The sequence below is a fragment of the Harmonia axyridis genome, chromosome 1 (genome assembly GCF_914767665.1).
Source record: "Harmonia axyridis chromosome 1, icHarAxyr1.1, whole genome shotgun sequence".
In the NCBI taxonomy this organism is placed as follows: Eukaryota; Metazoa; Arthropoda; class Insecta; order Coleoptera; family Coccinellidae; genus Harmonia; species Harmonia axyridis.
The window spans coordinates 6,773,590-6,789,591 of NC_059501.1; the positions used below are offsets into that span (position 1 = coordinate 6,773,590).

Genomic DNA, 16,002 nt, shown 5'->3' on the forward strand with positions numbered 1-16,002 from the left:
CATCATATCCCTGCAGTATTGTTTTTAATATTTGTTTTTAATTATTATTTCTCGATTAGAATTATTCTATTATTTTTAAAATAACGGTGTCAATTCATTTCAGGTTGGACTTGAAGGCTTGCAGTTGTTTAAAATGTACATATGTAGAGTGAGGTACAAAAGAGACATAAAATGAAGCAATTTTGAATATAGTACAAAAATGTGAGTACCTACCTACTACTGATTTTCAACTTGGGTACATATGATAAGTAAATAATTATTACATTTATAGATTATTGATAGTGCCTATTTTCTTTTTTAGAATGAACAACGTACAGTCAATATGAAAAATTTACTTTTGTTTCGAGTATTTTGGATATTATTAGATGGAAATTCGAATTTAATTGACTGTAAAAACACTTACAACACAGTTAGTTAATTGCAAGCTCTGATTTCTATATGTAGATATAAGTTTTACTCAGGGGTACCGTATGTTCTCTCTGCTTTTCAGCATTTTGAGCTTCTGAGGAATCATTTCTAAGGTCCTACCGATGAGCAATTAATTTGAAAATAAGTGATGTAACAAAGATCATGTAACCAATAATAAATAATTTAATAACAAGAAAAAATTTTTGATATAATGCTGAGGCTTTCACTGCAAAATTTTCAACAGAGTTGAGTAATTGCAAGCCTCTGAAAATGCCTTTTGAAGTTGTGGGGTGAACGTTTACCCTACAACTGCGATAGGCATTTTCAGAGGCTTGCAATAACTCAACTCTGTTGAAAATTTTGCAGTGAAAGTCTTCAGCATTATATCAAATATTTTTTTTTGTTTAGTTATTAAATTATTTATTATTGGTTACAAGATCTTTGTTACATCACTTATTTTCAAATTAATTGCTCATCGGTAGGACCTTGTAAATGATTCCCCAAAAGCTCAAAAGGCTGAAAAGCAGAGAGAACATACGGTACCCCCGAGTAAAACTCATATCTACATATAGAAATCAGAGTACTCGTACGTAGTTGTTATATGGGTTGTACCAATGACTTAGAAGGTATTGGTTGTTGAACAATCTTCTCGGCCTTTCGCTCCAGGAAATATGTGACAATTTCCTATTCTGTCTAAGTGTACTTTCATGGCAGTGCTCATCAGTTTATTTTCTGTTGATTCAATCTTCATCATTAGTTATTTGGATGTATAGTCTCATGCTACCAAATAGTTGAGATGCACAAATTCTGGTGCATTCGAAAGTAATTCTATATTAGAAACAAGAAATAATTTACTTTCAAACTAGCGGCAAGAAAAAGATAACCAAAAGTGGAGTTGAGGTGAACTATTATAAATACACAGAATGCTTTCTTATAACTGCGAACGGCCAATCTCAACGTCAGAGGGAACGTAAATTATAGACAGCAACGGTAAACAGCATTATAAATATATGGTACAAGTTCGTTCATTGAAATATAAGTTATATACATTTCAAGATCAAGTTTTCCATGCGAGTTAAAACTAGTAGTTACTATGAATGTGGTACATCCGAAATACACCTGGAAAGCAGAGGGAACAGACAGTACCCTTGTGGAACACCTTTATTCGGAGGTAAAGGAGGATAATAAGGGCATAAAAGCATTCAGAGGTTTCCGCTATCAATTCGAAAGTGATAATGAACTAAAGGGAAATCGAATAATTGAAAAAAAGAACGTATCAGCATCAACAACGACCGTTTCCCATAACGCAATAAGATCTTGCGTGCCTACAAAACATCAATACACGGTGATACCACTAAAAACGACATCGAAACCACCCCTACAGCCGGTCCACCCCTGTGCCACCCCTCGCCTCTCTCTCTACAAAGGCAACTCATGCAACGACGATATATTTTGATAAAATGTGTTTGAGTTAAGTCCGTCCGTAGTGCAGGTTTTAGATTTAGTTTTGTGTTTCCCCATCTCCTTCCTTCACCCCCCCTACCCCCTTGCTCCTCCTCCGACCCCCGTGGCACCGTCCGTGGACTGAATAAGAAACCGTCTTTATTGCTATATTTATACGGAAGTATGATCAATTTGGCGATTCGTTCAGTAGCGGCGAACTTCAGACGATGCGACACGTATCTCCGGTCTGGCGATGATGCTGCTGGCGGCTCCGGGGATTTTAACCGGAAGTATCGGAATCGGGAAAAAGGCAATTGCGTTAAAAGTTTAACGGGATATTAGGCGGAAACTCTTCCGGAATTTTGGGGGCAATTTAGCAGATAATTTCGTTAGCGTAGAAGCTATGCAGTTGAGATTTAGAGAGTCGATATGTAATAATAATATCAAAGTGTGTGCGAAGTTTCAAGCTGATCGAACCATCAGGAGCTTAAAAAAAGTCTTAAGAATATTCGAAAAGAAACACCCAATATTTCCGTGATTATAAAGAGTGTTTTTTTTAGAGCTATAGAACTTTAAATCGCAATAAAACAACGATGGATTATTTGATTGACATGAATTTCATTTATCCGCAAAATAATCTTGTGGCATTACATTTTAAATATGATTTCTGACATATGACCGCCACGGCTGGCTCGGATGTAGTCCAATCTGGACGTCCAATTTTCGATGACTTTTTCCAACATTTGTGGCCGTATATCGGCAATAACACGGCGAATGTTGTCTTCCAAACGGTCAAAGGTTTGTGGCTTATCAGCATAGACCAATGACTTTACATAGCCCCACAGAAAGTAGTCTAGCGGTGTTAAATCACAAGATATTGGAGGCCAATTCACAAGTCCAAAACGTGAAATTAGGCGGTTACCAAACGTGTCTTTCAATAAATCGATTGTGGCACGAGCTGTGTGACATGTTGCGCCGTCTTGTTGGAACCACTGCTCCTGGACATCATGATTGTTCAATTCAGAAATGAAAAAGTTAGTAACCATGCCTCTATACCGATCACCATTGGCTGTAACGTTCTGACCATCATCGTTGTTGAAGAAGTACGTACCAATAATTCCACCAGTCCATAAAGCGCACCAAACAGTCAGTTTTTCTGGATGTAACGGTGTTTCGACATACACTTGAGGATTAGCTTCAATCCAAATGCGGTAGTTTTGTTTATTGACCTAGCCATTCAACCAGAAGTGCGCTTCATCGCTAAACAAAATTCGCTTATGAAAATCGGGAACAACGGCAATCTCATTTCGAAATAAAATTCCACTATTTGCAAGCGTTGTTCAGGCATTAGTCTATTCATGATGAATTGCCAAAACAAACTGAGAATAAATCACTTGACAGCTGTTAAATCGGTCGCCATCTTTAACTGTAATGCCAACTTAAAGTTATAGGAATACCTCGAAAAAAAAACACCCGTTATATTTGGGTATTTATTTCAATATCATTTGAGTTAATATGAAACGTTGATTCACTATGGGACATAAGAATTGCGTTCTTTGTGGAGAAACTCGCAAATTGAGTGAAATATCGTATCACTGATATGTTTTCATTTCCGCGCGCTTCATGTCAAATTTGTTAGTTCATGTCGGGGACAAAATTTGCTTACTGGAAATGACGTATGCTCCCGCTATCTATGTTTATTACTCTAAGGAGAATCCCAATACGCAATTAAACGTTTCTACAGAAAATCCTACAGTTTGAAATGTTAATTCCAGTGAACGAACTACATAATCAAAAATTAAAATACCGCGTAGCAAATTAGGGAAGACATCAGCCAGAAACATTTTGTTGTTGGGCATCTGCGTATCCTTGCTACAGATATAGAGGGGTAACACTCCGTCATCTGGCGTACGGCAAAACCCTAGTTCAATGAGGTTATTCACTTATCGTCCCGGCAAAAAATGATATCGTCGTTTCTTTCGAGGGCACTCTCCGAAATTTAGTCAGCGCTATAAATCAAAGTTTAAGAAGTGTCGCCCAATAAATCAGGCGGTAAGGAGGTGTCTTTACAATGGGGATAGTTGAACAACCGTGCGTGCTCAAAACCGGGCACGAACGCCGGCATTTATTCTCGTTTTTTGGTTTATTATTTCCAATGATAATCGTTGGATGTGGCACGTTTCAAGATGGAGGAAAATTCGAAGAAGTGGATCTTGAGTCGGAGTATGGAATGGAAAAATAAGGAAAAGAAATGGGGAATACTTTCTTTGCAAAAAAAAAGGGAATTTTTGCATGACAATATGAAAATTCACTTAAATTTCTACGGGTAAGGTATGGAAAATTTAACGAAAATTATTCGACAAAAATTTTTTCAGGTGAGATCGAAATTCGGCTTATCAGAGATCGTCAAATCTGGCACCGCTAACCGATTTTGCTTAGACCTCACAATATGGGAAAAATTGAATTTCCATCCAAAAATCGTTATATCTCCTGAATTATTCGTCACAGACCCCTCAAATAAAAACGGTTTTTGAATATCTGGTTCTGGTCTTAAACATCGTGAGGTTTTAAGGGAGTAGATTACGTCCAGGAGAAGATGCAGCCTCGGAAAGGATCCCGCACGTTTCTTATGGGAAATGGCTTTGCGTGAATTTGGTTGAATTTTTGATATGTTGTAGTTCTTGATTATCTGATCAGAAGTGTCTATAGCCACAAAGCTCAAAGATGGACAATTTTCGAGATATGGAGCTTTGAAAATGGATTTTTTGCAATTTTCGGGGTTTTTGCTCATCAATCGGGGAGCTCTCATTTCTGGTTGAGATGGAATTTGGATGTTCGGCGGCTAGAACCCGACTGAGAAATGATCTTCGTTGGTTATATTAGGCACCGCCATCGATAATTTTTTATACACTGCTCCACATTGGCTATGAAATGAGATACAAAATCCAAGATCTTCCATACATCTTTTCATGCCACAAAATAACGCCAAAATAATTCACTTGACCGAGAAACGACATATTGTGAGATTTTTTCAAGAGAGACCATAATAACTGAATCCTCATATATCTGATGTTCAATAATATCAAATATGTTAGCCAAAATGTTCATAACCAGGCACCGCGAGCTTTAATGGGGGAAAATGAGAAAATCATAATCATATATCCTCAGGGATAACAATTGTGATCACTATTGATGTCATTTACATATAATATGATATGTGATTTGTTTCTCACAAATCTCGATAATCTGACAATATGGTGCCAAGACATTTTCTTCATAATGTCTCGAAATTGATGATAGCATCTCACAGACAAACGAATCTGTGAAAATATATATATATATATATATATATATATATATATGCAGTTTTGATACAATATAGTATTATCCGGGTAGAATATAGAAGTCCAAGTGTTGGAATCTAACTATGAATGGAACTTCCGATATTAACCCACGAATTCTTGAAAATACAATTTTTTTATGAACTTTTTGAACTTCACACATACGAAAGAATAATATTTCGACAAAAAATTTTTCTGTGAGATCGAAATTCGGCTTATCAGGGATCGTCAATTCTGACACCGCTCACAAATTTTGCGTAGACCTCACAGTTTTGAGGAAATTCGAACTCGAAATTTGGGAAAAAATCGAAATTCCATCTAAAAATCGTTATATCTCCTAAATTATTCGTCACAGATCCTTCAAATGAAAAAGTTTTTTTGAACACCGGGTTCTGATCTGAAACAAAGTGAGGTTTCAAGTGAGTGGAAGAATCGAAAATATTTTGTTTGAATGAATAAGACGTCCTTAAATATAAATATGTATGTCACTACAGACTACACCTATACGGGGGGACATAGTTTTTGTTGAGGTTTTTATATGTGCTCTTAAGTCATACGTTGAAATGTATGATTATAGGTTAGGTATAGAGATGTTAATTTTATGTATGCCATTGTTAGCTTGATTTCGCCATTTTATAGATACATCAGTATCAGTAGCTACATCTTAGCGTAGGATCTCTCGTGAGGATGATTCAGTTCTGCTCCTTTCAATCATTCGATTTCTCCCACATACAATCCTCGACCATCTCTCAATTTGCACACATCCCACAACAATAAAAATTGCGTGTGGCCAGTATAATAAACCAACAACATCCCCCCCCCCTTTGCATCGAAAGATGCTGCCACCCATCCCGATACTAATCTCCACTTGCTGCCCATCTCCACCGCCTCCTCCGCCCCCCAAAATCACAATTAATCAAACCCTCCCGTACCGGAAGCGGCATCCGCCGCCTGCCGGAAGACGCAGGGGGGTTGGAGGGGGGCGGACGCTGCGACGTACGCCGCCGATCTCAATAGGAGAGAGAGCCGCCGAGCTAATAAGTCAAACAACATCTGTTGCCGATCTCTCTCCCAGTGGAAGAAGATCTCGGGCAAAAACTGGAATTACAACGGACCGATCTAATTGCCGGAGAAATAACCATAAAGCTATCCTCCCGACGATAGAGACATCTTGCGGCCGGCGCGGAACCAGCTCGCCGGGACGGCCATAAAGCAAGTTGGCGGGGTCGTAAATCGCACGGGTCCGCGCTAAGAAGAATACGGCACATACAAATTCGCAATTAGACATCGAGGAGCTGGGGCAGGGATGCCGATTGAGGAGTTTACGAGGGGTGGCGGTCGTTAATTTCGCCGCGTGGGGGCGCTGTCTGCGGCCGTGGATATGTGGCGGCTATGGCGGAAGGCCCGAGGGAAGTTCCGATCCGGAAGAAAAAATTTAGGACCGGAATTTTTTTTACACTTGACAATCCGTCGATTCAACGATCACCCATCCAGGTGTTAGTCTCGTCCAAATCTGGCTTTGTTGAAGGCATAATACTGAATTTCATACTATAGGGGTTTCCCTCAGAGTAATAAACATAGATAGAGAAAGCATATGTCATTTTTGGTGAGAAAATTTTGTCTCCAACATCAAATTTGACATGAAGCACGCGGAAATGAAAACATAACAGTGATACGATATTTCACTCAGTTCGCGAGTTTTTCCACAAACAACGCACTTCTTATGTCTCATAGTGAATCAAGGTTTCATATTAACTCAAAATATATTGAGATGAATACCTAAATATATCAGAAATTCAGAAAACAAACTTCAAATGCGCTAAACGACGTGAAACAATACAGCACTCTCGATCATGAATTTAAATGAATGCATGTTATATCGGCACTTAACAATGAAAAAAAAACATTATGCATACAAATTTGTAATTTTCAATTCAAATATTATTTTTATTGAAAATTCGGAAACAAAATGCTCGAATCCGCATATTTCTGCGAAATCTGACGGATAAATTATCAGATATTGAAAATTACGAAAAAAATTTTCCAATTATACGACTCTGGCAAACATTTGCACGAATTTTAGTTTAATTATTTGGCAACTTATTAGGAAATTTCAGCTCGAACGGAGGGGTATTATTGCTAATATTAGTAAACCAAATTTCATATGGGTAAAACTCAGAAACCATCAAACAGACAGCCCATTAACGAACTCAATTGTGATATCGAAACAAAATTGATTTTACGTTCAAATTCTTTATTTGTAAGTCGAATTCAATCATATTGAACTGTTTTCGGCTCACAATTCGAAAAAGTGCGTAAAAATTCCTTAATGTTATATTATCTTATTTGAAATTTTATGACAAAATGTTGAATTATCAATTGTGGTAGATATCTTCATATTCTTGTAAAGATTGTAGAGAATCTTGGAAAATAACGAAACGTAAACACAAAATTTAAAAATTTCTGATGGTTTGTGATTCTTTTTTTTCCAAAACAAGAACCATCAGTCGATCTTAATGAAATATTCTATGATATTTCATATGGCTGAATCATAAGGACGATTTTGTCTGCAAATTACAAGTCTGTAAGACATTCTCGAGTTTTTGTGACACATCACTTTTCAAATATATATTAGGCGAATCATCAAAGAAATCAAAACTAGTTAAAATAACTAATTCTAAACAACAACACAGTTAGCAATATCAAAATATCCTGACCAGACCCCAAATATTTTAGCATATTATCTACTTTTCTCTGAATCAGCTCTCTGTTACGGGAGTTACACCTAGGTAAAAAACACGATAGTGGAACAAATAGCTCTCAAGCTGTTTCTGCTTTTTTTTTAAGCCAATTCATCAAATGACCTTGAAAAATTGCAAAAAGATCTCGACAATAGATACCGTATCTCAAGCCAAAACTAAAACACTCGCAAAACATACCATTCTTTATTTATGAGGCAACCCCTGTAGAACACAATACATCGAAAAACGCACACGAAGACATATAATAACGATGCAGATCTTAAAAAGCTTCTAACTGTATATCTAACGTTCTGAAATTGCGTAACACAGGTAAAGGTCGATCATTTTGAGCTAATAACGATAGATATTCTATGATTTTTCATATGGGTAAACCTTCAGACGATTTTTGCATAAAAATTGAAAGTCTCTAGGAAATTTTTTTGTTTGTCCTAAAGTATAAAATTTTGCGCCAGCTCATTCTTCAAATTTCTCGATTAGGCAAACCAGCAGAGTAATCAAAACAAGATCAATTAACACACACAGTTGACAATATAAAATTTTCATGGTCAACCTCCAAATATCAAGTTAGCAGAACATTCACATTTCTTAGAATCATCTCCATATTACGGAAGTTACACCCAATAAAAAACACAAAATTTGCACAAATAGCACTCAAGCTGTGCCCAAATTTTTTAAGCCAATTCATCATATGACCGTGAAAAATCACAAACCGATCTTCACAAAAGATACCATATCTCATGCCAAACCTAGAACACTCGCAAAACATCCTATTCTTTATTTATGAGGCAACCCCTGTACAAAAAGAAAACACATCGAAAAACGCACAGGAAGACAGTCATAGAATAACGCCGGCGATCGTAAAAAAGCGTCTAACTGTACACCTAACGTTCTCAAATTGCGTAAGACAGGTAAAGGTGGATCATTTCAAGGTAATAACACGACAGATATTCAAGGATGTCCTGCACATAACAAGAAACTGTTTGCAGGTGTATTAATTTTTCAGATATTCCCGCTTTATGCGAAACGACCTCCTTCTTTGAATTTCGAAGAAGGCTGTGTGTGAACGTTACGCAACCGATATTTCTAGGATTTATGACTGTCGATATGGTCGGAGATTATTTGCAAACATTGCCCGGGCTGATTTCACGCTAGACTACGGCACAAAAGCGGACTTTTTGCATCCTCATTTGAATTCCAAACAAGTTGGGCGAGATAAATTTTAAACGTTTTTCAGAACTGCTATTTGAGACTGTATATCATGCTCTTAACACGAAAAAATTGTCGTCTTTGTAATGGATACGTAGCAGAGAAGAATGCTAACTTAGAAGATCTTCACGGTTGAGTTATTGGGCGGTGTTGGATCTAAAAATACTGAAAATAGGTGGATTATGCAGATTCGAATCAAATATTCGACATCATGGGGCAAAACAATGTATTATTTCATTAGGAGTAAATGTGTGAATTTGAAGGCATAGCAATTTCAATCGAGCCATAAAAAAATGAGACACTATTTGTATGTTTAATTTTTTATTGGTATGGAAGTGACTTTTCATTGCGGGATATATGATACAAGGTGTTAGTGAATAAATGCCAGAAACTTCAGAGGGTAATTTTGGATGAAAAATAATTATAGTTTGCTACATGATAACTTTTATTTATTCATTATTTAATAATGTTAGATGTCCTTTTTTAATTCAATTTTTATGTCTGTACTTGTACATATGCTTAACGGGGTGTTAAAGTTTATTTGTTGCTCTTAATTTCTTGAAAAAAACATGGTAAACCACTGAGATATTTCAAACTACAAATAATTTTAAATTGCTCCATCAATTTGTATGGGAAGCCGTTTTCATGCAAAATGTAAAACATATCAACTTCAATACATTATCGGGACCCTTACAGAGTGAGTTTCTTACTCAAAACTCACTATTAGGGATTCACGACTTGATTTTCAAGCTACTTGTCTTGAGTTTGACTCAAGTCAAGTAGTAGTTTTTCAATCTTTTTGGGACAGCGTTCTGTAATCCCCACAATCTCAATTCAATTATTTATTAATCAAATACTTGAATCATATCAAGCTACTTGATTTTCAGCAGTTTTATTGTGTAGAGTCACATAAATTAAAAATATGATGAAATGAGGAGGAACCTTGCAAAAAACACTTTCATTTATTAAACTCATTGAATAAAAGAATCGAAAATATCACCTTTTTTGAAATAAAAACATGAATTAAATCACCATAAATCATAACAAAATGAAAAATAATAAAAAATAAAATTTCTTAATATTGAGAAACCTTCATGCTTTGTTTGATTTCATAATTTTCTATCCAAAATCTAAGACACATGAGGCATCTTATATATTTTTCGCCTAACCTATTGCGGGTTTTCGTAACTGTAAGAGCACCTCTGGAAAATTGTCTTTCAACAGCAGCTGAAGATGCTGGCGTTGAAAAAATCCTTGGCCATTTTGGCCAAATTTGGAAAAATATACCTGAAACTACCAAAATCTACCAATAGATTCCATAGAAATGTGAGAAAACTACTAATAAAGTCACACTAGCAAATGCTTCAGTTTTTCGGCGCTCGAGGAATCCCTTATTTAGTCTAATGCGCACGAGATTGCAGAAATATATGAAGTGCGACGCGTGCATATCAAGCTCCAGTAATATCAAGTAGTTTGATATCAAGTCAAGCAATAAATATCTAAAATCAATTCAAGCTCAAGTATGTAATTTTTCATGAGTTTGATTTTCAAGTCAAGTAATTGGTTGAAATGTCAAGCTACTTGGCTTGATGAATCCCTACTCACTCTTTATAATATTAGATTGAAGCCTCTATGGCTTTAAGGATTTGGAGCTGGAGCCTTACCAAAAAGAAATGGTTTTTTTGCTCGATATTTGCAAACCCTTTTTTTGTTAGTTACGATTTAATGGATCCATCATTATTGCAGCCAATTGACGCTATTACTTACAGATTTAGCGTCCAGTTAAATGAAATAGAAGTTGAACATTTTTTCTTTGAATGCTGTCAAAGCTTGATTACTAAAAAGTAACAAACCGAACGGATCCGATAACTACATCGGTAGAAGAACAACCGTCTTGATCGATATCATGCAAATGGCCGCTGGTTCCCTCGTTAAAGATAAATGTAAATTCTGAATATACAAGGCCTGTTTAGTTGTCTCCGTTAACCGAAGAAGAAATAACATTGAACGGCACATCCTGTTCTGGACTGAATTCGAATATTTTAATGACGCATCGCAGAGGCCTAGATCGTTTTGGAACGATGTCGATGCGATCTGACAGGGTGACAGCAGAAACGTCAGTCTTATGATAGTCGCGTTTCTGAGAGATACAGCCATCGAATGAGGAGTCGCATAGGAAAATGTGATAGATCTCTTCAGGTGATTACCATACATATTTCATATTATTGAATTTCGAACTATCTATCGTCGATTTTATTTTGGAATTTCTGTTTATATTTGATAGAAACAAGCATAGAGAAGTTCTCAACGAGAAAAGTTGAGGTCTTTTTAGGCATCTGTACATTTATGGTTAGAATGAATCATTGAATGATCAATTAAAAGTTTTATAAGCAACAACCTTTTTATTTTGAATGAGGTCTCCAGCAATAGGCAGTCTTCTAGGTACATCTCACATAAGGCCTTGGACCATTTCAATATTAATCTCCCGAACTTCACTGAAAATCCGTTGCATTCCAGTATTGTTATGCTGTAAAATCACTTTATCATGTCTCTCGTTGTACTGAAGCCGTTTTTTGTTCAATGTTCGGCTGGAACGCATTAAATAACGATCGCCTGTGATTATTTCAGTTGATTTTAACAACTCATAATACACTACCCTGAGCTGGTGCCACTAAATACTGAGCATGAACTTGGAACCGTGAATATTCGGTTTGGCCGTCGTCGTGGAAGCATGACCGGGATATTCCTATGATTTTCTGCGCTTGGATTTATGGTAATGAACACAGTTTTCGTCTCCTGTCACAATGCGATGCAGAAATCCCTTTCGTCTTTGCCTTGCAAGCAGCTGTTCACAAGCAAACAAACGCCGTTCAACATCTCTAGGCTTCGACTCGTACGGCACCCAATTTCCTTGTTTCTGAATCATTCCCATGACTTTCAGTACCACAGAGTTTAAAATTTTAAGAACCACCTAGTATGCTAAGTAATCAGTTTTCAAGTGGAAGGCTGGGATAATTCAAAAGGCCCTTTTTTGAGTTATCTCGTAATTAACGATATATGACATAAGTTTTTCGCTATAAAATGGAACTCCAAAAAGGGCATTTTGAGTTATCGTAGCCTACCAATTGAAAACTGATTACTTAGCATGCTAGGTGGTTCTTAAAATTTGAAACTCTGTGGTACTCAGAATAAGAGAGATAGTCCAAACATATTTTTTATATTCGAAATCAGGGGAAAAAGAGCTAGTCAAATATAGGAAAATATACAGGGTGTTCCATTTGAAAAAATGAAGTTGCAATCAATATGTTGCCCACTCTGTATATATTTCTTTTTTTGAAATCATTTTTAAAAATACTAGTCGATTTCGTGAAACTTTTGTACGAAACATTTTTTTGTACCTCTTTCAGTAATAAAGTTAAAGGGGGGGTCAAATTATGGTGAAAAACCCGGTACATTGTAGTATATATTTCTAAATTTTTAATTGGTGAATGAAAAATATTATAATTTCGGTAACTCTTCATTTTTCGCAAAAGAATTGTTCACAAATGATATCCCTACAAAGCACTGACGTATTTTAAAATTATTCGTGAAAAAATCCCCACTACAGAATAGGCTAAATTCTAATTTTGTGAAAATTCATTAAAATACTCGTGAAGTTCTTCTTCTCCGCGAAAGTTAGAACTATTGTAATAATCCTGACTTCTACTGATTATCGAATAGTTCTGGCAACACCGTACTTTATTCCTGTCCCTCCTCCTGTGGAAAAAAATTGACAGATCATGAAAATGCCACGTGGTGGTCTTCCCCCTTAACAACAATCTGTCACCAATTCTTCAGGTTAACTTTACATCACTCAGTCGAATTGTAAAATTAACCTGAAGAATCTACATAGTTGTTATATAATAATAAGTATTTACTTAATATAATTTGGTTTAAATTAATTTTTCAATTGAACCAATTTCTAATTTTCCCAAAAACCAGTCCGCCATCCATGACCGTCCCCAAAATTCCCCGCGCCAGGGCCAGAGGTGTTTAATATCGCGCCTCACGAAGTATAATTTTCTCGGGGAGTTATAAATTCGGGCGGGGGTGGGCCAGCCCGCCGGGGGGCGAAAAGGGGCGGCGGCGTCCGGGGCTGCGAATCCTCAGATAAGGAACGAGACGGATTGCCACGCCGCCGGCAAGGATCACAAAACAAATAGATCAAGATTGGAACCGGTCCACACAGTCTACGTCTCTGGCCGTGCAGTTCTGCTTGGGTCCGCAATCTACGACGGCATCCAGAGAGGGTTGATCTATGCCGGAAAATTCACTTTTTTCGTTTCGGGGACAAGGGAAGTTCTGCCCCCACCCCTCCTTCCGACCGGGGAGATATGGCAACAGCGGCGTTCGGCCAGATTGGCCTGTCGATTATTTGAAAAAAATCAAGAAAAATACTGACTCTGGGTCAGGAGATATCTGAAACGTTTTCTAATAAGAGGTACCATTTTGGTATATTATTATTAAATGTGGTGATGCAGCATCAATGAATGTTTGGGAAGACCAGTAACCTCAATCAGAAAAGTCTTCTTCCGTGATACAAGTCGCCAAGCCTTTGACGAACCATCCATCTTCCATAGTTGATATAGTGGAATATTTTGAGCTTTTTGTGAAGTTTGATAATTCTTCTTGATTATCTAACAGAGCCCTATGTCTCGAACCACTCCATTCCTTTCCTTTTCAACCTGCATTTGTCCACTACACGTGAACATATAGGTCTCTTTCCTCCACTTCCATGTCTCCCTTTCATGCCTCCTTACATATTCATCTGAAGAAACACTCAGGGTCTTGCTCAAGCAAAGAAATTCGTGGTGCTTTCACCGACCTATACAAGGAAGTTTCTGGAGCTACCACGAGGGTAATGGTGGTACTGCTGACAGAACACTGTCGGTGTAAATACCTTTGGTACCGCATGGGTAAGTCAGCTGGTGAGATCTGCAGGCTCTGTGGAAAGGAAGTAGAAACAGCCTAACACATAGTGTGCAAATGTCCGAAGCTGACTGGCCTAAGAACCACTCACATGGGTAAGTCAGTTCTGGATACTCAAGAAGTAATAGCCAAGGCTCTTAAAGATGTCGTCGATTTTTTAACCGTACTGACAGTCTCCCTGGATTTGTAAGAATAGTTAGGGATAAGAACAAAATATCAAATTGGTGCAGTTCTTGGAAGGTTAATAGAGCAGCAACGACCCTGATTCAGTGAATAATAATAATAATAATAATGCCTCCTTAAACCATGCACACCCTGTTTTTGTGGACGCCAACACTAACAACGTTATTCTATGAGCCCATCTGTCCTCGTCCGTTCTTGCCACATGACCAGCTCAACTCTATTTTATCTCTACCACTTCCTTAAGTATGTCTCTAATTTTGTAACATTGATTGATGCATTCGTTGCGTATTTCGTCTCGAAGAGATCCTCTAGTCCTGGTGAATATAAAAGAAATGAAGTTAGCGGATACTTGTTACCTTTTGATGATCCTTGTAATGTCTGGTTCAGATTATACTGTTTTACCCTCAGGAGAAATGATACTGCGAATCATAAGCTCCATCATAATTTTTCAACTATTGACAAAAAATGAGAATATTTCAAGATAAATCAATTGATGTGTTTATTTCATTGTAAAGAGGAAGGTTTGATAAGAAACGATATCAGCCAAATGGCCGCGATGGCTAAAGTTGCACTACCATATGCTTTTCATGAAGTTTTTCACGAACTATTCGCACATTTGAGGCTGTATGTCCTAGATAACTTCAAGAATTCCATCTTTAAGGTCTTGAATCGAGTGTGGAGCATTGGCATCTTATCTTTCTCGTGTCCTTTTAGAAAGGAGTCGAAAGGTGTTGAATCACAAGATTTAGTTTGCCAATTGTGATCACCTCTTTGAGAAATAACACGGTCAGGGAACTTTTCTTGTGAAATTGCGATCATTTAATTGATTGTGAATATAAACGTGGTTCACATCAATATTTTCCAATTTCGGCAATAAAAAATAATTAATCATAGCTTGATAACGCAATCCATTCATCGTAACAGTTGCACCAGCTTCGTTGTCGAATAAGTGAGGTCCAATCGCACCACCAGCTCAAAAACTGCATCAAACAGAACGTAGAGGATGGAAAGGCTTTCCAACAATCATTACTGGATTGCCCAGCCACAAATGCGGTAATTTTTGCTTATTAACGTAGCCTCCTAAGTAAAAATGGGCCTCATCACTGATGCATCATCATCTAAGTCTAAGGCATAAGACGATTCTGAAAATCTTAAGACCAAAGTCTTTTTGTAAAATACGGTGTAATGTCGTTTCTAAATGCCTAATTTACATGATGGACGACAAACCAACAAACTTGGGTTGCCATCAACACAACAGGATACAGCAGCAATATTATCAGTAGTTCTTGAGTGATACACACAGTCTCGATTCTTCACATCAATAACATGTCCCAACAGCATCAATTTTTCCACCAGTTTCACTATTGCTGGTCGAGGAAATGCTTCACGACGACCGAAAAATGCCTCTTATATTGGAATCCCTGTAGTTTTAGTATTCTCAAGTTAGGCATGGTGTGATTGATACGCACAATATAGATACAATCGAAGATACAACATATATAGAAACTCTGTTTATTACGAAATTCCTGAACTTTTTCAACTCTAAAGCTACCCATACACGCAAAACCCTAAAGATCGCACACCCGAATTCCACATATACCGCCGCCAATGCTCGTGACTTTCTTCCCCGACACAAACACACTCCGGACAGCAAAAAAACCGGACATCTATTGCGACAATCGTATACGTGA

General features: G+C 37.2%; 1 protein-coding gene across 2 annotated transcripts in view; it reads left to right on the forward strand.

Moving 5' to 3' along the window:
- Positions 1-16,002, forward strand: part of LOC123680847 (homeotic protein ultrabithorax) — a 270,094-nt gene that overhangs the window by 225,660 nt on the left and 28,432 nt on the right. The window contains exon 3 of one of the 2 annotated variants that reach the window (XR_006747575.1): positions 104-201. The exons of the other annotated variant lie outside the window; for it this stretch is intronic. The gene's annotated coding sequence lies outside the window, so the exon portion shown is untranslated. The remainder of the gene's footprint in view (positions 1-103; positions 202-16,002) is intronic. 2 annotated transcript variants of the gene reach the window in all.